Below are 26888 nucleotides of genomic sequence, written 5' to 3'. Positions count from 1 at the left end.
GAAAAGGAAGATGGCAGGATGAAAGATCTGTCCCTAGTGTTTATCTGAAAAGTAGTTATTGTGAAAGGAAGCTTTGTTTCACAGCAGGAGAAGTTAATGTTTAATGGTCATAACAGTTATTAATTCTTAGTTCTGTAGTGTAATCTATCATGGATTAGAGCGTTATTCTAAAAACTCTGAAAGACGTTACCTAATTTTCCCTTTTTTTTTTTTTTTTTTTTTTTTTTTTTATAAAGTTGTGGCATACCATTGTGCAATTTCACAATAGTTCTGACCATTGTGCACATACAGTGTTTATGTGTAGAATCTGAGTGTGCAACCTTTCTGATATAGGCCCTGTTTTGCTACTCTTGCCTTCACTCTTTGATCAGATCCACTAACCATATTTTTTCCCAAATTTTTATCTTCGGCAGTACATTATGCCATACCTAGATACCTGTATTGATTTAAGTAGTTGTGACACAAAAGTAATGTGCTTTCAAGTCATTCATTAAAAACCATTTTATATGCAAACACCTTTTTTTTTCAGTGTTTGCTGCTGTAGTAAAATTCCATTCTTCCATCAGTATAAGAAGAACTTGAGGGCTTGCTGTACTAAAGTCAGTGGAACTATTTTATTTCTTTTGTATGCATCAGTTAGGTAATTAATTAGTGCCATTCATTGTCTGATACGACCCTTGTTAGTCAGTTGATGACCCTGATTAATTACTGAAATTGAACATAATGTGGATATCAGGTGAAGTGAAAACATTATATGGCTTGTTTTAGAAGACTGTGTCCAGTACGCTGTCCCCATGTTGACACCAGAATGTAGGGGAGCATGTGGGTGAATATTACTACACAGCATGCATGGAAATGAAACTTTTGCGTTAAAATGGATTACAAAAGGTTTTGAGGCATTAATGGCATGATGATTTGTGCCAGAACTGTGTATATCACTGTAACAATGTAGTCACCACATGGTGCCTAGTTAGTTAATTTAGGACTTATGTCTTTGAGATGAAAACTCCTTGACATGAGCACAGTTAGAATTATTCCCTCTGATGTTATAGCTGAGGAGAGTTAGAACCATTAGACGCCAACACTTGACTGTGGTACCAGTTTAATTTATTGTGTAGGAAAACTCATTCCCCTGGTTTGTCTTAATAGTTAGTTGAGTTGCAATGTTTACAAGTTAATCATTTTAATTTTACTGTTTTAAGAAGGAACATTGAGTATGTGACTCAGTTAATAAACTGGTTAGTAGGGGAAGGTTGCAGCATTCTCAGTGTTGCAAATCCTTTGGGGATTTTAGCCCTTTTTCCAGCCTGGTTTGCCTTTTTGTTTCCTTACCTTTTTAGTTTCATAGATGCTAATACTGTAGTGTCATTGCTTACTTGCTTAAGCAGACTATTTGGTGATCTTTGGCTTATGTTCTACTCTGTGTACTATTTTAGATCACTGAACGTTTTTTTTCTAGGCATTGCTCTGCAGTGTTGTATCTCATATGGAGGTCAGTGGACTGCTTGAAATTTGTTATGCATATGTTTGAAGAAATCAAGAAAAAGTATTACATTGACACTTGTTCACATTAATGTCTTGTCTTGTAGCATTCTTGCAGTTTTTCTGCTTTTCAGAAAGGGCATCGTAGTGTTTTAAGATACTGCTTTTAAAATGGTTTAGTGTGCTCTGTCATTTTCTCCTTTGATTTCTTCTTTTGTCCTTACAGCAAGCTTTGCAGTACAGGAGTAAGAATTGGCACCCAAATTGGGTGTTCATCTGTGGCATTTGATATTCTACTGATACAGGAAAATATAGCAGAAATTAAACATTTGTCCTAGTTTTCCAGTCTTGCATTTAATAATTTTGGAATTGTTGTAGTTCAGTCAGCAAAGTCCAGTTGGCTGCTACTGTCATTGAAAAGGTGTACATGTGGGCTACCATTTCAGTAAATAGTTTACCACAAACTTCAACAGCATTCACTGAGACATAAATGTTCTGCCCCCCCCCCCCCGAAGTACATAATAGAATTTTCAAAGTTATAGATAGTTCCTAGCATTCTGTCCAAGAAAACCTTGACAAAAATAATTATTAATTTTCTAATATTCTTTGTTTTTGTTATAACATTGGTATCTCTCTCTCTCTCTCTCTCTCTCTCTCTCTCTCGCTTTTTCTTTTCTCCCCCCTCAGCTATATGAAATTGAGATGCTTCAGTGTTCTAAATTTAATTCAAAGCTACACTAACCTGTACAAATATGCACTCATTTTTAGACTATTCTTTGAACAAGTACTGTTGTAGAAAGTTCGCTGTTTGGTCATTAACATCTGGCATACCTCTCAACTGTCTAGATTCTTGCAGAATGTCCAGATTTTTGACACTCAGTTTTGGTCTGTACCTCATAAAAGTTGTGGTTTTCAGGCAGATCAGTGATGGAATTCATTAAATAATGACAGACAACCGAGTTTCAGACTTCATATCCTTCAGAAATGTACTGTTAAACAATACATTTTATTCTAGCAACTTCCTGAGTTTACAAGAGCAATATTTAAAATGTGTCCCTGTTCTTGGCTTTGTCCATATTTCTTATGCTCCGAGGTTGAGAGGTATGGCATTGGGCCAATTTTTGTCCTGTGGGTTGGCTTTGTAGTTTGCCCTCACACTTGTATGTCCTCATGCAGCTTTCCTTATGCATTCATTCAATTTGACTTTGTCTTTCGGCTTTTTCCCAGTAAGGGGTTGCCACAGCGGAACTCCGGTCCGCTAATGATTGGCAGTAGAGTTTTTACGAAACGCCAAGGTGCCAGCTCGACGCCCAACCTTCAACGAAGGCACGCCCATTTATGCACGCATGTCTTTCGAACGCTACCCAACCGTGGGGAGGACATGCAGACTCCACACAGAAGGCACTCCCAAGCCAAGCCGAGAATCGAACGGGAAAACCTCTTGCTGTGAGGTAACAGCGCTACCGCCGTACCACCGCGGCATTTGACTATTCTTCATAAATGTCTTTAGAGTGTTTTAACAGGCATTTTGCGTTTTTAGGCAGAGTTGCACTTGCGTCACATTTTCAAAGACATTGGAATTGGTAGCATAAATTAGATGATGTGGGAATTGAAGCCACCTCCCAGCATACACACACAAATCCTTTTGGTTTTGGTGTTTTGTATTTCAAGGAGTCATGTTTTGCTGAAGTGCTGTCAAGGAATTTATTTACATTTGCTGCTTAGCTGTCCTTATCTTCCGCACATTTGGTTATTTTAGCCAAGAGTTAGCATTAGCAATTTTCTTTGATATTCACTTTAGTATATTAAAGCAGAATTTTTATTTTTTTAATTGAAGGATTTTGGTGTCTGTGTATGTCACCGTTTTTTCTGATGACATGTTAGTGAGGTCGTGTGGCTCGAACCTGTACAGTTTCCAGGCAAATTTTAAAATTAGGAGTTTTAGGAGGCAGGTGGCCATGAGAGTAATGTGTTATGTGCTCCTTTGGTTGTTTCTTTTATGTCTCCGTAACTGCAAGAATAATTTAAACTTTTGCCATTTTCTACCCAAGTCAGGAGCAGGAGGTAAAAGGCACGCTCTGTCTGCTCCATTAGAAAGGATGAAGAAACTGGAGCAGATGAGGATTGAAACATTTTCTTGAGACTATAGATAGGAAAGGATCAGCACAAACACCAGAGTCTATCCAAACGCAAACATTCCTCTTGCCTAACATCATCCTGTAGCTTAGTCCAGTGACTGCACCCACAATGGGGACTTTTCTCATTCATGTCGTCTCTAAAGGTAGAGAAGCCCAATTCTCAAGCTACAGAGGAAATTGTCTTTAGTACTGATTATGATCTCCTGTAAACAAATTCTACTTGTATCAGAGCAATGTTTTTATGCAGCATTGTAATGGAGGAGGGAATAGAAAAGTCATTTCCTTTAAACAAGCATATCTTTTGTGTGGGCCAGTGCAGAACATAGGTTTCTGGGGCAACCTCAGGGAAATCCATTGGATGTCCTGCCTGCTTCCATCATGAGATGCCCTTGGTGAAGAATGTGTAGGTTCAGTAGTTGTCATCAGAACCGTTACCTCCTACTCGGTCTGCTTTTCAGACCCACTTCCATGCTGAACCTACTGTGTTGTGTCTGCATTGTAACAAAACCATGGTCTGTCCTTAGTGATGTCTTTTGTCAGAGTTTTGTAGAGAAGGTAGCTCATTTTAGCGGAGGGCTTTTGCAGAACACAACTGCACCCTATTGCTAGTTAGGGTCCGTGAACAGGTAGTCCTCCAAGTAAAGGTGGTGTACTTAGGAGCCCTGAGCTTAAGGTTTGTGTTACTAGCTAGGATTGATTTCCACACCTGTCCTGACAACAAAACCATTGAAAAGCTGCAGATAAACATAATTAGACCCACACCAACCAACATGAAGGCTGACGTTTTCCACTTGATCCTCATGGCCATTTTATTTTACCAGCTGTACAGGACTCCTTGGTTGCATCCACAACCCAGCCTGCTAAAGGAAACCTTTAACTTCTTGCTGATTTTCCTTTGTACTCAGATTCTGGGGACTTGGTTGGATCAACTTCTTGGTTTGAGTAGAAGTTCTTTGATACATCATTGTGCCAGGATCACTAACTTTGACATACCACCAGTTTTATGGAATTTTCACTAGCATAACTAGAGGCCAGACTGGAAAAGGATTACAGCAATTGACCAGATGTTCACTGATGAGGCATGATGCATATACTATGCCCTGTGGGTTACTCTTACATTGTAGCAGGCAATGTTTAATGCATTTTGCTTTGAGGAGATATCTGTGACTATGTCTTTATTACTGTGGAATTTGAATTTTCACTGTCTAGGACAGTGCCTTGAAAAGATCAGCTTTTCAGACAGGGAATTCAGGTTGTAGTTGAAGAGGTGCAATACAGAGGGAAGAGTTGTGGTATTGCAGCATTGCTTTGTTATGAGTGTATTTCCAAGATTTTACTATGTGGAGGTTCTCTTCTGTAGTAAATCATTAAATTTGGGTCTTTTCTGGGGAGAATACTTTACGTCATCTTCTTATCATATAAGACTTGCATACCCCCCAGATGTACATATTTCTTTTCCAAGTTGTTAACAAGTGACTGATGTAGATCAATTGCCCCCAAAGATTTCCCCTCACATTTTTTGTTTAAAGCCTAAGCAGATAAAGGTTTTATGAGCTTTACTTAAAGTTTAATATACCAATAGAGTATAATACTTAAATGTTCATCAGTCTTACTTAAATGAAAATGAGTGAAGAAGTTAGAGCAGTGTTCATAAAAATATTTAGAGGTAAGGATGCTTGCTTAAGTCAGACAAATGGAGGAAATGGGAAATGTAAGTAGCAAAATAGATGAGGCAGCAGATTAAAAAAAAAACACAGAAACTAAAGTCTTCTTAGCTATTTAGAGGAAGCAGCAAATCCATTCACAGTTCCAACAGGATTAAGAAAGCCAGTAATGTAGCTGTTTAATGAGACTTTCCTTTGCCATCTCAAAAACTGTTGAGATAGTCTGAAAAATAATTTTACACGTGTATGAGCTTTAGTCTCCGTAGAAGGACTCAGTGTGGGATTTTATAAATTCCAAATTAAAAACAAATTGCCTGAAACTCTACATTTAGATGTGGTGGTTCTGATACACAGCACCTTTCCCTAGCATTTGATTACGTGTAACCGACTAGGAGCATTTTAAAATCATTATACAGGCTAGAGTAGTACTCAACAGTCAACAGGACTAGTGTGAATGCAAGTCAAATGCATGTTATATGTCAAAACATTAAAATACCTAGAAGGCATAAGCCAAGGGGTAGTTCATTGTTACTTTGATAAATAGAGATGTTTTTTTTTTTTAGTTCCATGTGCCAAAGGAAGTAATGTTTTGATGTTTTTGTTATTTTGGCACAGTAGTGAAATAATCATTTGAAGATGTGTGCATCAGAAACTTGCTGTTAGGTGTGCAAGGCAAGAGAAACCAAGGCTATTGTATGCTGTAGTGTCCTCAGAGGAAGAAGAGGATTTTTTTCTTGGGTTATTTAGATCTCAGACCAGAGCTGAACATGGTAACACTTTTCAGTCCTCAACCTCCCTTCTAAGATATGAAAATTTTAATTGTTTGGGGTAGTTCTTTGGTCAACTGGAGACTTTTCCCCTCAAAGAGGTGTTATTTAAAGATGATATGCATGAAGCAGCTAAAATGGCCAATATCTCCTTTATTTTGTACGGTTTAAGAATGCTCTTCATATCCATCTCCCAGCATCCTTGCACACAGATTCCTGCTCCGAAGAGTTGGGATGTATAGGCCACCTAACTATTTCTAGTGCTACAGAAAGACAAAACTTGAAGACGTGATAGACTTTTCAGATCTGAATATGGGCATGTTAAACTTCAGAACGGTAGTCTTCAAAGTTGCTGTGCTCTTTATAGAGCAGAATTCATTAACAGTATCTCTGGACATGGAAGATTCACAACATCACATTCCCATAAGACCTCACAGGAAATATTTTTGAGGTTGCTAGTAGCACATTTCCACTTATAGTTTGCTGTGCTTCTGTTTGATTTGTTCACAAACCCAAGTGTCTTTGAAAAATGTTTAGCTCCAGAATTTGCACACTTAAAGAAACGGCAAATTACTATTTTGCTTAGTGATGATTATTCAGTTGTAGCTCAGGCTTACTAGCTTTTGCAGCAGCAGATGAAGACTTGTACCCCTTTTGTAAACCCTGGACATAGTTATAAATTGTAAGATGTTTATCCTAAACCCTTCATAGTCAGTGACCTTTCCTGGTACAGTATTAGAATGTTCAGATAAATGCTGCTGTCTAAGGAAGAAACTGCAAAAGATTCGAAATTTTGCAAAGGAATTGTTTTTATTACCAGTGTTCTGAGGCATGTGTTTTCTTGTATCCTGATTGCATCCCATAAAAGGACTTCATATTAGGAAACCTCGGTGGTTAGTTGTAGTCCAACACTGTGTATGAATAATGGAGGGGTTCACCCATAGTTGATGTGATTTGATCATGTGTGTAAACCCTGAGTTGATCAGATTAGAAAGTCAGCCATGGATAAATCAGAGCATTGCTCACACAGAGAAGTGGATTATTGTTTGCATCCCGTTCCATTGTATTTAAAAAAAAAAAAAAAAAAAGTGCTTACCTTTTTAAATAATGGCTTTGTATGGGAGAAAGCTTCCTGGTGTACCTTTTCTGTTTGTGTCATTTAGCTGAAACACTTGATATCTTTAAAGGGTAATTTGCATATATCCCATGTTGCCTCTGATACAAGACATTTAAGGTATCGCACAGTGGAAAGTCTAGCTTTGCTAGATTTTTCTTTGCGTTTTTTTAACCAGTCTGTTTGTGTTTGCTTATACAGTAACCTAGGTAGGATACAGTTTGTCCTACTTTTTCCTTTGGTACTTTAGAATGCACTTGCAACCTGCCTTTTAAAAGCCCACAAGTTATCCTCACATAATGTGTCACAGGTGAGTAGACTGTTTTGTTCTGTTAGTGTTTGGGAAAGATCGAAGTCTATCTTCATCCAAGCATTCAGGTGTCCCAGTACTGAATCTGGGAATTGTAGTATTCATGCATTTGCCATGTTTCCCCACTCCACTAAACTGAAAAAAACTTGACCATCAGCAGTGTTCATTTGAATACTTAGATTCCCAGACTTATTTCTTTAATTCTGTACTGGACTGGGACATCTGAAGGCTTGGACGATGTCTCCTTTCTTTGGACTCAAGATCTGGTCTGTGTATTCATTTGTTGTACTTCAGTGATTCAGAAAGTGCTTCTCAAAGCTAAGTGCACCGATGCAGAAGTAATTTTGATAGCCCCATCTTGGCAAAGGCAAACCTTGTTCCTCTCTTCTTATCCAGCGGAGCTCACAGCCACTTCTTCAGCAAGCCAAAATTCTTCATCCTGGCTTGAAGTCATTCAGCCTTTCAGCTTGGAGGATACAGTAGTAATTTGAAATGTTAAATTCTTCTGTTTGAGAGTGTTAACATTTTGATGAAAACCAAGAGACCTCATCCAGGGAAGTTGTACATTCTGAAGTGACAATAGATTTGGGATTTGGCCATGGCTTCATCTCTCTGTTGCTAGTTTCCACACCGTTAAATCATTACTGTTCTTTGAGCCGATCTAGCCCATTTTATCAGTGTACTTTATTGTAATATTGATTGGTATTCCTTTTGTATTTCGTGTGGCAGCTTGTATATTAGTTGCTTCCTTAAAGTGGTTCTGCATTTAAGGCCTGAAAACAAAGCCAGTTTTTGTGAGAAAATTTGATTTTACGTCTTTTTGAACCAGCTGATTCAGTTGAGTTTAAATTATCTTGCAAAAAGCTCCCTGTTTCATAGTCACAGCCTCTCCTGGAAGAAGTATTTGTGCTCCACAAGTCTTCAGTGCTCAAGTCTCCTTACAGTCTTTCACAGTGGGAGGATGTGCTGAAAACTACTGCATTCTTTATGCCTAAAGCTGTGTTAAATGTCTTAAGCTGACAGTTTTTTTTGTTTTTTACTCAAGTACCAAAATGTTGGAGCACATTTGTTGCATGTCTTGGTTGTCCACAGACATTTGAGATATAGGAATGACTTTTACTTTTAGAACTGATCATTTTTGTTTACTTTGAGATGAAAAGTTGATCTGGTTCTGCCTGAGGCAAAACACACCAAGAAGCTGGCCGGTGCCGCCTGTACAGTAATGAAGCATCAAAAGCAGAAAGTTCAGTGTAGGGGTAATGGTTTGAAAGGTTTTGGCACACCTCTTTAAAGAGAGTGAGAGCCTGTAACTCTCTATAACTTCCCGAGTTTACTGTAGTGTGCTTGGTATTCTACCCCAGTGTTAGTTTACCATTACAGTGGAGCCAGTTTACTAATGTGTTGCTGCAGAGAGGCTACTTCACTTCGTGTGGTTACTGTTGGTCTGTGCCATACCTACATAGTCATTGGTTTATACATTCATTAAACATTAGTGACCGGAACATGACTGAAGAGTCCAACGTCTTTTTCCACTTGGGTGTTAGAGTTCAGAATGTTCAGATTTCACCTTTGTTTGTGCTTTGTGGGAAATTTAATGATGCTGTTTATAATTCATCCCAGTGTTTTAAGGCACTAAAAAAGGACTCATGTCAGATGTAGATCAGTTATTTTCCATGTAGGTAATCCTACAGGGAGTTATCTTTGAGTACATTTGCAACCATCCTCCTCTGCTTGTATTGGCACCTACCTTCCAGAGGTTGCAGTTGGTGATGTCCTTCATGGATGCATCTGCAGTCATAACAAGTGGGTTGTCCTGTCGTCAGGCAGCCCTGCAGTCGGCCGGATTCCAAAGTCCGGGTCCGGCTTCGGCTGATGTCGCACTCCACCCGACGTCATCTCTGGTCGTCTTCGGGTATAAAAGCATCAGCCGACGCCATTTTCCTCAGTCTTTCTTGCCGCGTGGCGCCCGAAGCAGAAGCTGTTCGCAAGTGCCGGTCGGTCGGATCCAGAGATTACTTCTACCGAATACTACTTCGAAGACTTCTAAAGCTAAGTACCCCGTTGGGGACTCTTTCTTGCCTCAGCCGATGTCAGAAAAAGTTAACAATTGTTTAACCTGTGGGAAACAAATACCTCATAAAGATTTCCACTCTTACTGTCTGCCTTGTTTAGGCCCAGCCCACGACGTAGCAGCCTGTTCGGCCTGTGCCTCTTTCAACCGACGAACGCTTAGGCGTCGGTCGGAGTTTGCAGAACAGTTTTTCGGTTCTGATTTTGCATATATTATGCCGTCGGATCCTCCGACTATCCAATCTACCAAAAAACGCAAAGATAAAGACCGACACTCGCGGTCCGCGGTTTCGGCCGAAACCACGGTAAAGCAAACCGCGAGTGTCTCGGTTTCGGCCGAAACCGAGAAAACTGATCAAAGTACAGCTGAAACTATTCTTACAACTGAGGCCCCTGCTACAACTCTTGAATCGACCTCAGAATCTTTACCCACTACGGTGGTTGACTTATCAGACACCATCCCCTTGGATGTCTCTACCCCAGCACGTGGTGCTGCTAGGCCTCCAGCAGCCATGTCCATTAAGGCCTTCGCCAGGGCTAAAGCAGCCAAGACTACTAAAACAGGGCCTGTTAAACCCCCACATCCAGGCCCTCTTCTAGTTCTCAAATGCTTACTTTGGCAGAAGATTTAATTTCTTTAATTAGAGGATCTCAATCTCACCCAGACAGGGCCTCTCAGCCCCAGAGAAGAGACCTAGGGCAGAGCCCCCGAGCCAGTGTCTTCTGATGATTCTGCTGATGAATCAGACATAACTGACCAGCCAGAGGCTCCCTTCTCCAATTTTGAAGATTCTGATGCTGAAGAATCCATTCCAGCTGCTTCCCCACCAGAAGAATTCTCCTTTGGGGAAACCTTGCATGCCATGCGAGAACAGTTCCAATGGCAGCAACAGGATTTTTCAGACTCCAGAAAAGACTTAGGACCTTTCTGCACCTCCCACAGCACAGGCCCTTAGCTATACCTCCTGTTCTCTCTGTGGTGGATGATGCTTTCAATGATGTTTGCTCCGCTCCAGATTCTTTACCCCCAGCCCCTGCCAAACCAGACAGATTTTACAGGGTACCAGATACTCATCACCACCTTTACAAGGCCCCTCTTGCAGACCCAGAAACTATATCCCAGGGTCCCAAGGCAGTAGCCGCGACCACAGCTAAAAACCCTATTCCTTCTGAAAGGGAAGCAAGGTCATTAGACAGATGGGGTAAAAAGGTCTACACTTCAGCTACTCTCTCAGCTAGAGCTTTAAACTGTCAGTTTCACATGATACAATACCAAGAGTTTGTGCTTGATCAGTTAACTAAAAAACTAACCACTGATGAATCTCTTGATAAGAAATATGTATTAGAGATGGTAAATAACATACAACAGGATAGCAACCATTCCTTAAAATGTGGCTATGATGCACTGGAGGCTTCATTTAGATCAGCCATGACAGGCACAGTGATAAGAAGGCATGCATGGCTAAAGGAACAAGCTTTACCGGATCATGTTAAAGCTAAGTTGCTGGATGCTCCTATGGACAAGACAAGTTTGTTTGGTACACCTGCCCAGCAGGTTATGAAGAAAATGGAAGAAAAGGCAAAATCTGTACAAACTGTTAAAGATTTCCTGCAGGTTCAACCCCAAGGTTTAGCAGGAACTGGCCTGCCAAAAATTGGTCCTTTCCTGACTCCACAAAATTTCAAAGGGGCAGGAATAGACGTTCCAGAGGCAGAAACCAATCCAGAGGAGGTGCCTACAGAGGACGACAGTGGCAAGGTAACAACAAAGGCACAGACACAGCCACTGCCACTACATCAGCACAACCACAGTGACTTAATCCTAAATCCGCCTACCAGGGAACAAATAGCAGCTCCTCTAGGCGGAAAGTTAACCTTATTTTCAAAGAACTGGCACTACATAACAAAAGACAAGTGGATTTTACAAACCATAGATCAAGGTTACCGGTTTCACTTCCACACTTTAGCAGTAAAAAGGGGAATGCCAAATCTACCTCCAAATCAAAAAACAGAGGCTCTACGCCAGATAATGGAGTTAGCAAACATGAGAGCTGTGGAAAGAGTGCCAACAGCAGAACAAGGAAAGGGGTTCTATTCCAGACTATTCCTAGTTCCAAGAAAGGAAAAAAGTTGGAGACCAATTCTCGACCTGTCCACCTTAAATACTTACATCATTGTCCCAAAATTCAAAATGCTGACCCTACAGCAACTTCTTCCCATGCTGGGCAAGGAGTCTTGGCTGGTAACTCTAGATCTCAAGGAGGCATACCTGCACGTCCCCATTCGACCAATCTGCAGAAGATACCTCAGATTTCTTGCAGGATCAGAGCACTATCAATTCTCAGCATTGCCCTTTGGCTTATCTACTGCGCCCAGAGTATTCACAAAATGCCTGGCATCAGTAATCGCCCATTGCAGACTACAGGGAATTCAAATTTACCCATACCTGGACGACTGCCTGCTACAAGGGGACAACAAAAGCAAGCTGACAACAGATTTACAAAGCGTCATTCACTTGCTACAAGGACTGGGATACACAGTCAACCTACAAAAGTCAAGGCTGATACCATCCCAAACAAGGACATTCTTGGGCGGAATTGGACACAGTACAACAAATGGCATTCCTGACTACAGAAAAACAAAAAGAACTTCCTCTTTACTTCTTGGCACTAACAAAACTGAACAAGTTAACAGCAAGAAAAGTTCTGCAGGCTTTGGGCTTCATGGCATCATGCATAATCTTGGTCCCATTTGCCAGACTACATATGAGGAAACTACAATGGTACCTAAAGAATTTATGGTCCCAACACAGACACAGCCTAGAAACAGAAATCCCACTAATTCCATGCTTAAAACAGGAGTTCCTATGGTGGGCTCAGGCATGCCAGTCAAACCCAGGCCTACCCTTTCGCAGATGTCAACCAAGCCAGACCATCACAACAGGCGCTTCAGACCTAGGATGGGGGCACACATGCTGGACAAATGCGTGCAAGGATTGTGGACACAGGATCAACTTCACCTGCACATCAATCTAAAAGAAATGCTGGCAGTAAAACTGGCAATCCAAAACTTCAAACCATTTCTCAAAGAGGGCCAGTTGATGATAAGGACAGACAACACCACAGTCATGTGGTACATCAACAAACAGGGAGGCACTCATTCATACCCCCTATGCAGAATGACCTTGGAGCTGTGGACCCTGGCACTCAGCTACAACATTCAGTTACAGGCAATATTTGTACCGGGGAAAGACAATACTCTAGCAGACATATTAAGCAGAACCACTTCGGATGCCCACGAATGGAAGCTGCACCGGACATCTTCAAGACCATCTCAAAGAAATGGGAATGCCACAGATAGACCTATTCGCATCACCTCTCAATCACCAGCTCAAAAATTCTGCACAAGGACATTCCACCCACTAGCATGGAAAGTGGACTCACTCTCCTTCAACTGGAAAGGCCTAACAGCATATGCATTCCCACCTCTTCCCTTGATACACAAGGTACTACTAAAAATCAAGGAAGAACGTCCAAGGATAATCCTGATAGCTCCAAACTGGCCAAGACAACACTGGTACCCACTACTGAAGAGCATGTCTCGAACAATATGTGGCCAATACCCCTGATGCCTTTGATGTTAACTCAGAACAACTACAGCATCATACATCCGAACCTAAAAACCCTGCAACTGACTGCATGGAACATCACATAGCAGCAGCTAATCCAGAACTTTCCCAAAGAGTTAAAGACATTATTCTTGAAGCACGCAGACCTTCAACAAGAAGGAACTATGCTGGAAAATGGAAAAGGTTTGTCATTTGGAGTACGGAAAGAGGAAAAGATGTGTCAAACATAGATATGCCTAACATTCTGGAGTATCTGGCGAACTTCTTCATTCGGGCCTGTCCTACTCCTCCATCAAGATACATGCATCAGCTATTTCAGCAGAATACAGCTTTGATCCACCTGTTTTTCGCACCCTTTGCTCAGGCAGTTCCTCAGAGGAATTAAGAATGTAAAACCTCCAAGGAAACCACCATTACCAGCTTGGGATTTAAACTTTGTGCTAGAAAAGTTGACACTATCACCCTTTGAACCAGCAGCAACTGCAGACCTACAACACCTGTCATGGAAAACTGCTTTCCTACTGGCAATTACTTCAGCAAGGAGGGTTTCAGAACTACAGGCCTTAATGGCAGTGCAACCCTTCCTAATCTTCCACCAAGATAGAGTGTCCATGAGGACTAATCCTACATTTATGCCCAAGGTGGTATCCAGAGTGTCTTTAAACCAGGCAATCCACCTACCTACCTTCTTTCCCAACCCACAAAACAGAGGGAAAGAATACTGCATACCTTGGATGTACATAGACAGCTACGCTACTACTTGGACAGAACAAAAATAGCAGAAAGACTGACCAACTTTTGTAGCCTATGCAACAGGAAGGGAAGGAAAAGCTATTTCCAAACAGACAATCTCCAAATGGATAGGAAATTGCATATGATACTGTTACTCCTTCCATGGAAAACCAATTCCACAGAACATAAGACCTCATTCTACAAGGGCAACAGCCACTACCACAGCCTTCTTACGAGGAGTGGCAACCAAAGACATTATTGAGGCGGCTACTTGGACCTCCGTGCATACATTTGCCAAGCATTATAATTTGCCTCTATATTCCAGATCCCGAGCAGGGTTTGCCACTGCTGTACTGCAAGGGATCCTAAACGCACCATAATCTACTTTTATCCTCCTCCCTAGTTGGCTATGGTATTCTACCCACTTGTTATGACTGCAGATGCATCCATGAAGGACATAGTACAGTTTTGTACCTACCATAAATGTAGATGTCCGAACTGGATAGCATCTGCAGTCAGGATTACCCTCCCTCCTTCCCCTCTGTGGTACTCCTAGGGTGTTTACCCTCCTAATAGCTAGCTGTTGGGGGGGGAGTCTTTTATGGTGTATTTGTTTGTATATATGTACATACATGCTTATTGTTGTGTTTACCTCTATCTATTTGGAAACATTGGCATCTATCCAAATTTTAGCCTGCAAGAGGGCTACTGGCATCTGGGGCAAGAAACACTGAGGAAAATGGCGTCGGCTGATGCTTTTATACCCGAAGACGACCAGAGATGACGGGTGGAGTGCGACATCAGCCGAAGCCGGACCCGGACTTTGGAATCCGGCCGACTGCAGGGCTGCCTGACGACAGGACAACCCACTTGTTATGACTGCAGATGCTATCCAGTTCGGACATCTACATTTATGGTAGGTACAAAACTGTACTTTTTCTGCCTTGCAGGTTGTGCTCGCTCTCTAAGGAGGTTTAAGTAATGGGTGCAGTAGCTGGATGCAGTCTCCTTGTTCAGCTTGTGATGCCACAGTTTGGGCCTGCTGACGGCATTAGCTTCCTCTGTACATATTTTGATGTTAAAGAGTAACTAACTTGTGGATTTATCCAGTGGTGTGGACAAGTAATTTCCAACAGTAAATCCACTGCAGAGGGCTTCCTCGCGTGTTGAATGATATGTTGTGTACTTATGGTGTTCTTTCTCATTACTTGATGTTGAGAAGAAAGACCCTAGTTCATCCCTAAGTTCTCTATATCAGTATATATAGCACACAATATATTTAGAACTCCTCCATTGCAACGACTTAATTCCCCTGCTTTTGCTATAAACCTTTCCTATTCTGGATGGATGCAAACAAGCCATTGAAGTTGTCTTTGTTTTGAGCCTCCACCTTTTCCAGTGCAGCTCATGTTTGGATTGTCTGTCTGCTCAGAGGGTGCTTCCAGGTGTACTGTTGTGTCTCTATTTCATCTACAAAGTAGGGGCCAGTAATTATTTATTCCTGCCTCTCTGACTGGTTATCATGTTTACTTGCAGTCATATGCCTTTCTTTTAAATACAAAAAAAAAAAAAAAAGTTTAGAGACTAGCTCATATTGGTGAACCTGAAAATTCTTCCATGAAAGACGAAGCTGTCCCCATCCTCTATTATAAGACATAGTTCACTCAAGTTATTGTTTGTTTGCAGGTTTTTGTCCGTATGACATGACCGTGATGGAATTGCTGAACATTTTGAATCACATAAAGCTGTCTGTCTTGCCATTGAAAATCTTGCACATGAAGAAACTTAACTGATTTTTAAGCTTTACAGTAGCAGCTGAGATTTTACTACCTTTTAATCATGGATGTAGAGTGGATTTGTGTTGGTGGGTAATGCTGCAGAATGTCTTTTTCTTTTTTGGTGCTTTTTGATAAAGTAGCTTCCTATAAAGTGAGAGGAAAAGGGCAGGCAGCTCATTGTCAAACCATTTAGGCCCAAGGTTGCAGCTAAAATATTTTTATTGCTATGCAACCCTAACAAATAGGGCAGCATAGGATCCTCTCTTTCATGTTCAGAAGCTTTGATAATTTGACACTGTGCTATATCTTGAGTATTCAAAAATGCGTTTCACATAAGCACTAAACACTACAGTCCCGTGTGCTTTTACATTCACTTTGAACCAAATTTTGCTAGATCTGCATTAAGTACATGCTGGTACAAAAATGTATTTAAGATGCAATTGTAAATTTCCATTCAAACAGTGAAAAAAATATGGTACTGTAGGTAACCATTTCTGAGTACCCCCAGTAAACCTGGTCTGTATAGCCAATTTGTTAAATAGTCGGTAAAAACTGCAAGAAAAACCCAATCAGGCTAGAGTTTTCACTGTATACCTTAAACCTCCTGTAATGAAGCCCCATGAGGTATATGCAAATGACTCCTTAAGGGCATAAACTACTTGGCTTGTAAATGTTCATGACTTTTTAAGTTTTTATGATTAGCATGCGTGTGTTTTCCCCTTTTTATTCACATCATCCATCCACAACCCATTTTTACAGATGGGGTTGGGGCGTCACTTACAGTGACAATCAGTTATAGCCAAAGGTCACACCACTGGATGGCCAGCCCTGCCACTGCTGTTCCTGTCATCCCACACACTCAACATGCACTGTTTGGCTGTACTTTAGAAACATGAGGTCTTTAAACTCAATTCAGTAACCAGGAGAAAAGACTGTTCTAGTAGGCAAATCTAAGCAGGTTCTGGATCTGAGCACCCCAGTAGCAGTATTTCATATTGTAAATTGTTAGTGGCTTTAACTCTAGACCTTTCTTTGCTTTTTCATTTGAGCTTTGATTGCGTATTATAATTGTCAACATTGATATATACATTTTCTTTCTTATGGCTGTAGCATTTTCTTTTGCTTTCCTTTCATTCCATCTGTTATAGAGGGTATTGAGAATGCTCTGTTTGCAGTACAGTGCAGCAAACATGGGAAGTGCCATTGCACAGATGTTTGCTGTCCCAAGTGGAAGCATAAGAGCTCTGATTTTTTTTTCCATGTCTGGTATGTTAAGACTAATTTATACCTTTGCAGAGAGACTCTTATTTGTCCAGTTTTCTTTTGTGTTGGGATCCCATGAACTATATAATTTGTATACTGATTACCAGTAAGGGTAACTTTCCTTTAATATGTCTGTCTCCCCATTGGATGTTGCTACTAAACTCTCCACTTTTGGTGTTGCAACATTTTGTATACTGCAGTATTAAGAAGAGAATTTCATTTCATACCTGTGGTTAAGCAAATTTTGCTAGCAAGGATTTCAGTTTTGTGTTGCTGGAACTGTTCAATTTGTCAGTGTGTACTCTTCTCTTTTTTTTTTTTTTTTTTTTGTTTTATGAGGTATTTGCTGGAAATATTCTGTGTCTTCTTGAGTAGATCAACAGTCTCTCTAATGGCAGCTGCAGCCTTACCTTTGCTTAAAAGTAAGTTTGACATTGGGAGCTTCAGCTTCCTCATGTCTTGGACTAACTCAGGCAAGTGTTTAGCTTTGCTTATAAAATTTTCTCAGGCTTAGTCCATCCCTTCATCCATAATCCTCATTGTCAAAGGCTGCTTCTCCAGATTCCATGAGGAAACAGCCACAGGATACTTCTGCTTCGTACTGAACTTGGTGTGCTAAGGTTTACAGCTTTTTCCTTTTTCACTCTTATAAATTCAGGTCTTTTCATTCTGTGCTTTTTTTATATTCAGAATTCAGATTTAAATCTTTTCTTGTCTGCTTTTAAATTGGCAGCCCCTACTACCACCACCAAAACCATCCTACCACCTTCCCACTTATATGTTAAGGCCTCTCCTTCCGTATCCAAGGGCTCTTCCCTCAAAAAAACTTACAACAACAATATTCCTTCTGTTACTAAGAAACCTAATGTGACTGAGTCTGATAAAAAGGAAGCTGATGTTTTGGTCCCGGCTGCTCCTTTTGCTATAGTTGCTTTGGAACTGGAGTTTACAAACTTTAGATGATCTTCCTTTGCAGCCAGTGGAACCTATATGACATGCACAGTCCAATTGGACTATATAAAGATGCAGCAATTCTTGAAGATACAGCAGATTTGATATAGGATGGCTTCCCATGTTAGCCCGGGAGGCCCTAGAGCACCTTCTTGGGTAGATGTTTTAGACCTCTCTCAGGATCCTTCCTGTTTGGGCCTTGCTAGAGCTCCAGTGCCATTGAGACCATCAGTCTTTTGATATAGTCTCTTTCAGGATTGATGCCATAGACCTTTTTCCCCCAGTATAGACTGCCACTGGCATTGTGGGTTTTAACCCAAGTACTCTCAGAGAAAGTCCTACCACGATGTTGGGGGTCGTCGGGTCGATGTTTTGGGGTTGGGCTTGGTCCTTTGGTATCAGGTTTTGGCTTGTCAGCATTCACCATCAGGAGCCTTGCCCTTGACAGAGTCATCTGCTTTTTTGACTTTGGGGGCTGGAACTATCCTTGTGATCTTGGTCTTGGTTCAAGTTCTTTTGAGATTGGTGTTGGCTAGTCTTTGATGTTTGATCATGATAGCCTCCGACTTAGAAATGGAGTTGTGGCATATCCCAGTGCACTTGATGCAGGTATCCCTTTGTAAGCCTATTCCTGAAGTGATTCAATCCATGGCTCACCTGAGACCTTTTTTTTGATGCCTCCGATATGCTTCCTCCTAATTTTGAAAAAGACAACGACCATAGATCCAGCACCAAAAGTTTTATTGCACACAAATCCCTAGCGCCTCGGCTTACGCCTTCAAGGAGAATAACTTCAAAGATTTTGCACACCTTTTTATACATAGAATAATTAAAATATTTAATTATTAATTAAACAATTAAACAATTAACCATTAAAAATTCTCCAATTACACTCTATAAATTCATGCCTCTTGGCTCCAAAGTATCATATTTAAGTATAAAAACAGTTTCCTTATATAATAATTTCATTTTTGTTTTTTCTTCACTTTCACATATATTTAAACTTTCTAAAACAGTGGCTACTAAACCATTATGATCACCATTATGAAACTTTTTGAAATGCATAGCAATAGGGCTCTCCACTTTACCATGCTTTATGTCCCTCAGATGCTCCTGCAATCGCACTTTAAAAGCCCGTTTACTTTCCCCTACATAGAACATATTATAAGGGCATTTCAGTGCATATATTACTCTCTCTGTACTGCATGAATAGAGTCCCATAACATGAAATTGTTTACCATTAATATACTGGAAACTCCTACTCACATGCTTACAGGAAATACATTTACCACAAGGATATGTGCCCTTAGTTATCATATACATATTAGTATCCAAATTTAACTTTGGTGTTGAAAAACCTGCATGAACCAACATGTCCTTTATATTTCTCCCTCTCTTATACGAGAAAGTAATATTCTTGGGAAAAATTGATGTTAATTCTTTATATTTAAATAATGATTTCCAATGATATTTAATCATGTTACTAACTTCTGTAGAAAGTAAATCATAAGTTATAACCATAAAAATCTTTTTTAATTCATTTCCTTTAGAACAAATATATGTTTTCTTTTTGTCATTTCGCTTCCGTATTTGATTAACCTCTTGATTATAGCTTTTAATGGTATTTAGCGAAGACATCACTTCATAAGCATCATAGCCCCTTTCAACATATACATTTGCTACTTTATCTAATTCATCATTAACTGTATTATTGTTTCTATATAACCTATTTATTCTTAAAAATTCACCATAGGGTAATGAATTAAGAAGATGTGGAGGGTGACAACTCCGTCCATCTAATAAGTGTATGTCATTTTCAAATTTTCGAAATATTTTTGTCATTACCTTACCATTTATATTCCCTTCCAAAACTATATCTAAAAAATGCACTTTATTTCCAACTTGGAAACCATCAAATTTTAGACCAAATTGATTCATTTGTAATTCATTCTGAAATTGATGTATTTCTGATTTGCCACCTTGACAAATAAAAATTAAATCATCAATATAACGGTAATAACCAATAACATATTTAATAAAAAACTTCATTCTATACAAAAATTCCATCTCAAAAAAATTCATCATTGCATTCGCATACATGGGCGCGAATCCCGCACCCATTGCTGTTCCTTTCAATTGATGAAATAATTGTTCATCAAAAATAAAAAAATTATTTTTTAAACAAAAATCTAAAAGATCCACAATATACAGAGACAAAGGGCTATTGCCTAATAATTGCATTACAGCTTTAAGGCCATATTTCTGTTCTATACTTGTGTACAAACTCTTAACATCTGCTGAAAACTAATACATATCCATACTCCACGTTAGAGATGAAATTTTATTCAAAAAATCTATACTGTCTTTAATATATGAAGGCTGTTTCACAATAAAAGGCAATAGATAGCTGTGCAAAAATAACCCCATATTACGTGTAAAATATTTACAGGCTGATACAATTGGACGGCCTGGCGGATGTACTAACTTTTTATGCACTTTTGGCAAACAATAGAACTTAGCTACTTCACATCCTTTGGTCGAAATTTTTTTGAAATATCTTCCTTTGTGAAGTAACCCAGCCTATACCCTTTATAAAAAAGATTTTCAAATCTACTAATAGCTTCTTCATATTGTTGCATCTCACATTTAGCATATGTGCTGTTATCATTTAGATGTTCCCAACACATACTAGCATATTGAGTATAATGCATTAACACAATTTTGTTACCCTTATCAGCTGGTTTTACTATGATTTCCTTATTAGACGCTAATTCTTTAATAGCAAGCCATTCATTCTTAGTTAAATTATATTTTAAATTATTTATTTTACTATCAAAGTCACTGTATATATTATCAGCTGCAAAATTAATCATTGTTGAAAAGTTTTTTATACCTTCATGTTGAAAAGAAGGTGAAAAAGTACTAGTGACCTTAATTTAAACTTTAATTGTTTAATTAATAATTAAATATTTTAATTATTCTATGTATAAAAAGGTGTGCAAAATCTTTGAAGTTATTCTCCTTGAAGGCGTAAGCCGAGGCGCTAGGGATTTGTGTGCAATAAAACTTTTGGTGCTGGATCTATGGTCGTTGTCTTTATAATAGTGGCTTTCTTTCTTTTGTCGTTTTATAATTTTGAAAAAGAGCCTGCAGCATTTAGGCAGAATGCCAGTTCATTGTTCAGCACTCAGTCTCCCTCCTTCTTTGACTTGCACCCCATTCAAAACGTCAGAAGTAAGTGGGAGTGTAAGAAGTGCATAGACTCCCCTTTGGAGTTTCCCACCTCAGACTAGATTGCTGATGTAGAGGCTGATTCTCTTACTTTGCTTCCTGATGATCTGAAGTTTGAAGAGCACTTGGAGCATATCAGGATCAGAGTCCCAGGACACCCATTTTGACTTGAACCACATTCGTTTGCAGGCATTCTAGTCATTCATTTCAGAATCTTGAGGGATTTTACTGATAGATGAAGTGATAAAGTTAATGACTGACAACGTTTGGAAAAATTCAGATGTGGAGGCTCCTGTCTATGAAATGCTTAAGTAGAATTCTTTAGCCTTCCACGGACTGTCCTCCGTGATCACAGAATCCAGTGATGGATGGACCCTGTCTAGATTTCATCTGCACTTGAAGACTCCGAAGCTTTACTCCAAGGGCATTTCACCCCCCCACCCCCAATATCAAGTCTTTTTCCTTGGATCGACTAAGGAAGCAGATGATTTCATCCTTACCCACTCTCAAAAGTTATTAAATTGCCTTGTACACTGCCGAGATTCTACAGAAACTTATTTGATGAATGTGTTAAAACTTAAGAGTTACTAGATTGAGACAGTAGTTTCATTCAGTCCCATCTGACAGGGTTTATAGCATTTGCCGTTCAGGCCACCTGTCTCACTGATAAAAATGTGGATAGCTGGCACAGTGGTCTCTGCAACTTTTGGACTTTGCTGAGAACACCCTTTAATAGTTGCTTGCTTTTTGGAAATTCTGTAAAAACTTCATCGGAAAGTCAAGAGATAATATTTCAGTGTTCTCAGCATATGTTCTTTGGAAGGGCTCACAGGCCAATGTCAACTATGATTTTATTTCCCAGTAGAATATCTTTCATTGCTATGGAAAGTGCAGCAAGGGTCATGGTAATTTCCAGAATGGGCTTGCTGCCATAGGCATGGGTTTCAGCAGAACAGTTAGGAGGGAAGTTTTTGAATTCCTGATAGAGGCAGTCCGCAGTCATCTAAATATGTGGGATGTCATCACGTGATAGGAAGATGAGACATCATATCCAGAGGCTGTTTGATTCCCTTTTTGTCCCCTCAGTCTGCAGTCTCTCCCCTTTCATAGTTTCATAGTTTAGTACTAGGCTATATCTGCCCTGGGGCATTTGTAAGCCTAGCCCTAGAGATGTGGCTTTCGCCACCCCATGTAGTGGTACTAAGGTGTACAGAATAAATTAGAATACTGTGCCTTTGTCTAGTAGTGACACATTGAAGACCCCCTTACTTATTAAAATTAGTTTACTGTGCCTCTGTCAAGTAGCGACACAGGGGTGACCCCTGGGGTAAACCTACGATCTCCCATCCACTCGTCAAGATTTCTCTTGAAGAGAGTCGGTCAGGGGCTCTGCCTAACATGAACTGGGATTCTGTTCCAGAGTATGGGAAGCCGCTGAGTTATGAATCTGTCCCTCCAGCATGTTCTATTCATATTTGTACTGAGGTTTAAATCTTTGGCTCTCGTGGTTGTAATGGATTTGGATTTTTTGAGGTGGAGCATGTCCATCAATTCCTGGTTGGACATGGCCTTATACGTCAGGCACAGATCACCTCTGAGCAGGCAGTATGCTACTGAATAGAGCTGGAGTTTCTTTAGCCTGGTAGCATATGACATGTTGGAGACCCTTGATCCTCTTGGTGAGGTACTTCTGGGGTCTCTCCAGCTGTTGTAAGTGCCGGGTGAGGTACATACCAAATGGGGCATTGTACTCAATCATGGGCCTGATAAGGGAGGAGTATAGGGGTACGATGACCTCCTTTGATCTGGATGTGAACCCCTTCATGATAAGGTGGGCAAGGTAGAAAGTCTTTCTAACCACTTTGGCAACGTGGGTGTCAAATGAGAGGTCACTATCAACTTGGGTCCCCATGTCTCTGATTACTTTTTCTGTACTCAGTTGGTTACTGTCTATGTGATAATTTGTGGGTACTTTGTTTTTCCCAAAGGAAATCTACCAAATTTCTCAGGCCCAGAGTTCACACTACGCCTATGAAACAGACGACCAAAGCACATTCTCAAGCTCCCATGCCACAGAAAAACTTTCAACAACCCCACTTCAAGGGCAAACGAACATTCAACAAATACAAGAATTAATTACCCAATCATGATCTGAGGTTTTATTGAATATCAGTGCCAATGAATGTGGGGAACAACTCACTTCGAGCTTGTACTTATACTGCCACAGTGTATTAGACTCCGACATTGAGACATTTAGCCACGGAAAGGACTGTATTAGTTTACCTGTGATAGTTTCGAACAAAGCAGGGGATTTTAAACTGTATAACTTTAGTACTACTCAGTTTAGTACTGAAATGGTGGACCTCTTATCGAAGGTTTTGACATTCATACTATCTAAACCATGGAATATAGTGGACACTATTTTAGATATTAAATCTTACACTAGGAAACTCAACTTTAATGCGTTAATGGGTAATGTCTATAATATTGACCACTGGAATAAGTTTCATGTCCCAAGTACCCACAATCCCCCTTTACATCCGGCGCTAGAACTGTTCGAAAAATGTTGTGAACTGGATGTTAGACACGCTAACTCCACCAGGGTTGGGGGGAACTCCACTACTAACATCAGTAAGGAGGAACATGATTGTCTGCAATTTTTCACTTCACAGGGTCTGTGGTTTTGTAAGCCGGATAAAGGTGGGGGATTGGTGGTCTTTAGTATGTTGACTACCAACACCGGATGAATAGGTTGCTTAATACTGAAGCATACACTCCTAGTAATAGATCCGAGGTGAATAAAGCTTACAATATTATTAGGGGCTGTATTGAAAATTTATTCATTGAGGGGAACATCGACCAAAAGATTTACAATTGCATGAAAACTTTGTTCCCTAGATATCCATGTATTTTTGGTATCCCTAAAATTCACTAGCATTGAGAATCCACCTTTGAGACCCCTAGTGGACACCAACAAGTTGTAGACGCTATCTTGCAAAAATATTTAATCAACGGGTCTCAAATATGTAAAGACTCCTGGTCATTCTTGGACAGGATAGGATCATTAGAGTTTGATGCAAACTACAACTTTCTCACTATAGTTGTGAGAGATTTGTACACCAGCATACCTCACGAAATAGCACTGGAATGGGTGGTCTTAATGCTTAAGAAACACAATGCAACCACTAGAGAAATTAGCTTGGTTTCAGTACTCATGATCTAGTATTAACTAATAACTATTTCATATTTCTCAATGAGTTCTTTTTGCAAAAAGTAGGAGTAGCTATGGCCCTGCGGAGGTAGCATAGCAAATTTAGTTATGGCATACTGGGAATCAGAGTATGTTTTTAAGGGTGATAGGTTTTCTGACACATTCATTTTCTACACCAGATTCTTGGATGATATTTTCATTTTATTTAAAGGAAATGAAAGTGACAGCAAACTAATCTTGAATTACCTTAATAACACCTCTGATTTCCTTCAATTTATGTCCACATTCAGTTCTAACACCATCGCATATTTGGACATTTGCCTAAATAAGAACTATGCTTTGAATACCTTTACAGCTAGGATATTCAGGAAAAACACATACTCTTAACACTTTTTTCTCCATTATACTAGCAGCCACCCCTTTCATCAAAAGAAATGTGTTATCAAGGGGAAATTAGTAAGAGCTTCTAGAATGGTCAGCTTGGATGATTTTTTTGATGAGTGTACAGTAATTAAGAATATGTTCCTTCACAGAGGGTACCCCGAATCTCTTTTAGACATGCTTCTCCAGGAGGTGATGGACAAAAGACGTAATAAGGTTTATGTTCCACTTTTAAGTGTTAAACCCATTGCGGCATCTTTAAGTTCAAGAACTACCCTAGGGGAAATTAAGAATAAAAACGTTAATAAAAATGTAACTGAAACTGCAGGTTATGGGGACACTAACACTCCTACTAACTTTATTACTACATTTAGTACACACAGTAACCATTGTTTAGCCATCTTGAGAAAAAACTGGGAGCTATTTAAGATGTGTCCAGAGGTCTACCAGAGAGTAGGTGAAGGTCTTAGAGTGACCTTTAGGAAAGGTAAAAACCTTAAATCACTACTTGAAAAGCAGGATATACAGTAGTGGTTAGGAATCCGGGCATGTACAAATGCTTGAATTGCAATTATTGTAAGTTTGTAGAAGAAACAAGTTCCTTCCAGGTTAACGGTACAACTTATAGACTGAAGGGTAGATACAATTGTAATTCTACTTTCATCACATACTTAGCAAGGTGCACATCTTGTGTAGCCTACTACATAGGAAAAACTGAGAGGAGATTACGGGATAGGATGTATGAACATCTTTATGCTATAAAGAAGGGTAAACTTGAAAATACACTAGCAAAACACATATTCTGTCACAAGAATCATGCTTTCAAATTTACGGTCATAGACCAGGTCAAAGTTGATATCGGGGGGGTCCAAGACCTCTCAAACTTGAGGAATTCGAGTTAGCCTGGCAGGTGAGATTGAATGCTTACAGCTCCCTGGGGCTGAATGATTCTTGTTCGATCAGTAGTGTGTTAAAACTAAATAGCCTCAAGAGATGAACCAATATGGAGTGAATATCAGTAATACCAAGTAAAAAGTACAGATTCAGTTACTATATGTATTTCTAACCTCTTATGTATATGTTTTTATCAAGTAGGTGGCAATTCTCCCCTAATGTTTTTATGTCCGGGTGTCTCATTCAATTCTATTTTATCCTAATTGAATTTTAGTTCGCTATTTGATATTGGGAAATCTGTTCTGTCCCTTTAACTTAATGAATGTCATTAGTGTTAAGTAATTGGTTTTTATGTATATATAATGTGCTTGTACTGATTGAGAGTGTTTCTGAAGAAGTCAGGTGTTGGAGCTGACGAAAAGTGCTTAAAATAAATTCTATTTGTGTGACAGAATATTTGCCACTGCCCGTGTTTTTTGTTTTGACAGTTGTTTTGCCAGTTTGCGTTTCCCATGCCACAGAATCAAATGCTTAGAATGGCTGAAGACCTTATTACTTTAATTAGGGGAAGCCAGCCTCCCCCCTCTAAAAGACAAAGAATTGATTTTCCTTCTGATTCTTCAGACCATGAGTCTGATGACTCTGACCCCTGTGATTACCAGGGCATAACCCTTATCTACCTAGGAGGACTCGGATGCAGAGGATTCAATTCCCTCAGCCTCCCTCTGAGGACTTTTCTTTCGGTGAAACCTTGTATACCCTATGAGTGCATTTCCGCTGTGAATGCCAGGACTACCCACAGTCCAGAAAGAGACTCGGGAAAGTTTTAGACTTGCCTCAGCATAGGCCTGTAGCTATTCCCCGTCCTGGAAATTGTAGATGTCTTCGTGGAATCCAGCCTTACCTCTGATACTTTACCACCTGCTCCTAGAAAGCCTGACAAGATGCTACAGAGTACCTGACTCTCACAAATTTCTGTTTAAAAATCCCATTGCGGATCCAGATACCATTTCCCAGGGACCTAAAGGTATTAAGGCTTCTACAGCCAAAAACCCTACCCCTTCGGACAGGGATTCTAGGGCTCTAGACAGATGGGGTAAGAAGGTATACACCTCTGCAACTCCTGCCATCGGGGCTTTAAATTGCCAGTTTCACATGTTGAAGTACCAGCAGCATATTATTGATCTAATTAAACAAAAAGTGTTGTTGATTCCTGATTGTGCAGAAAACAAGGACTTGCAAGACTTAATGCATTCTGGAAACCAAGTTGGTAA

At 39.9% G+C, this 26888-nt stretch overlaps 1 protein-coding gene across 2 annotated transcripts in view; it reads left to right on the top strand.

Moving 5' to 3' along the window:
- NUFIP2 (nuclear FMR1 interacting protein 2) overlaps nt 1–26888 on the top strand; it is a 952263-nt gene that overhangs the window by 353382 nt on the left and 571993 nt on the right. Inside the window, exon 4 of one of the 2 annotated variants that reach the window (XM_044054447.1) lies at nt 1–1574. This exon is cut by the window's left edge and continues 1675 nt beyond it. The exons of the other annotated variant lie outside the window; for it this stretch is intronic. The gene's annotated coding sequence lies outside the window, so the exon portion shown is untranslated. Of the gene's footprint in view, nt 1575–26888 lie in introns of those variants that run through there. 2 annotated transcript variants of the gene reach the window in all.

Source organism: Protopterus annectens, chromosome 13.part0, assembly GCF_019279795.1.
Source record: "Protopterus annectens isolate FY-2018-M chromosome 13.part0, PAN1.0, whole genome shotgun sequence".
Taxonomy (NCBI): domain Eukaryota; kingdom Metazoa; phylum Chordata; order Ceratodontiformes; family Protopteridae; genus Protopterus; species Protopterus annectens.
Note: the sequence above shows the minus strand (reverse complement) of the source record. Positions and strands in the feature narration are given on the sequence as shown.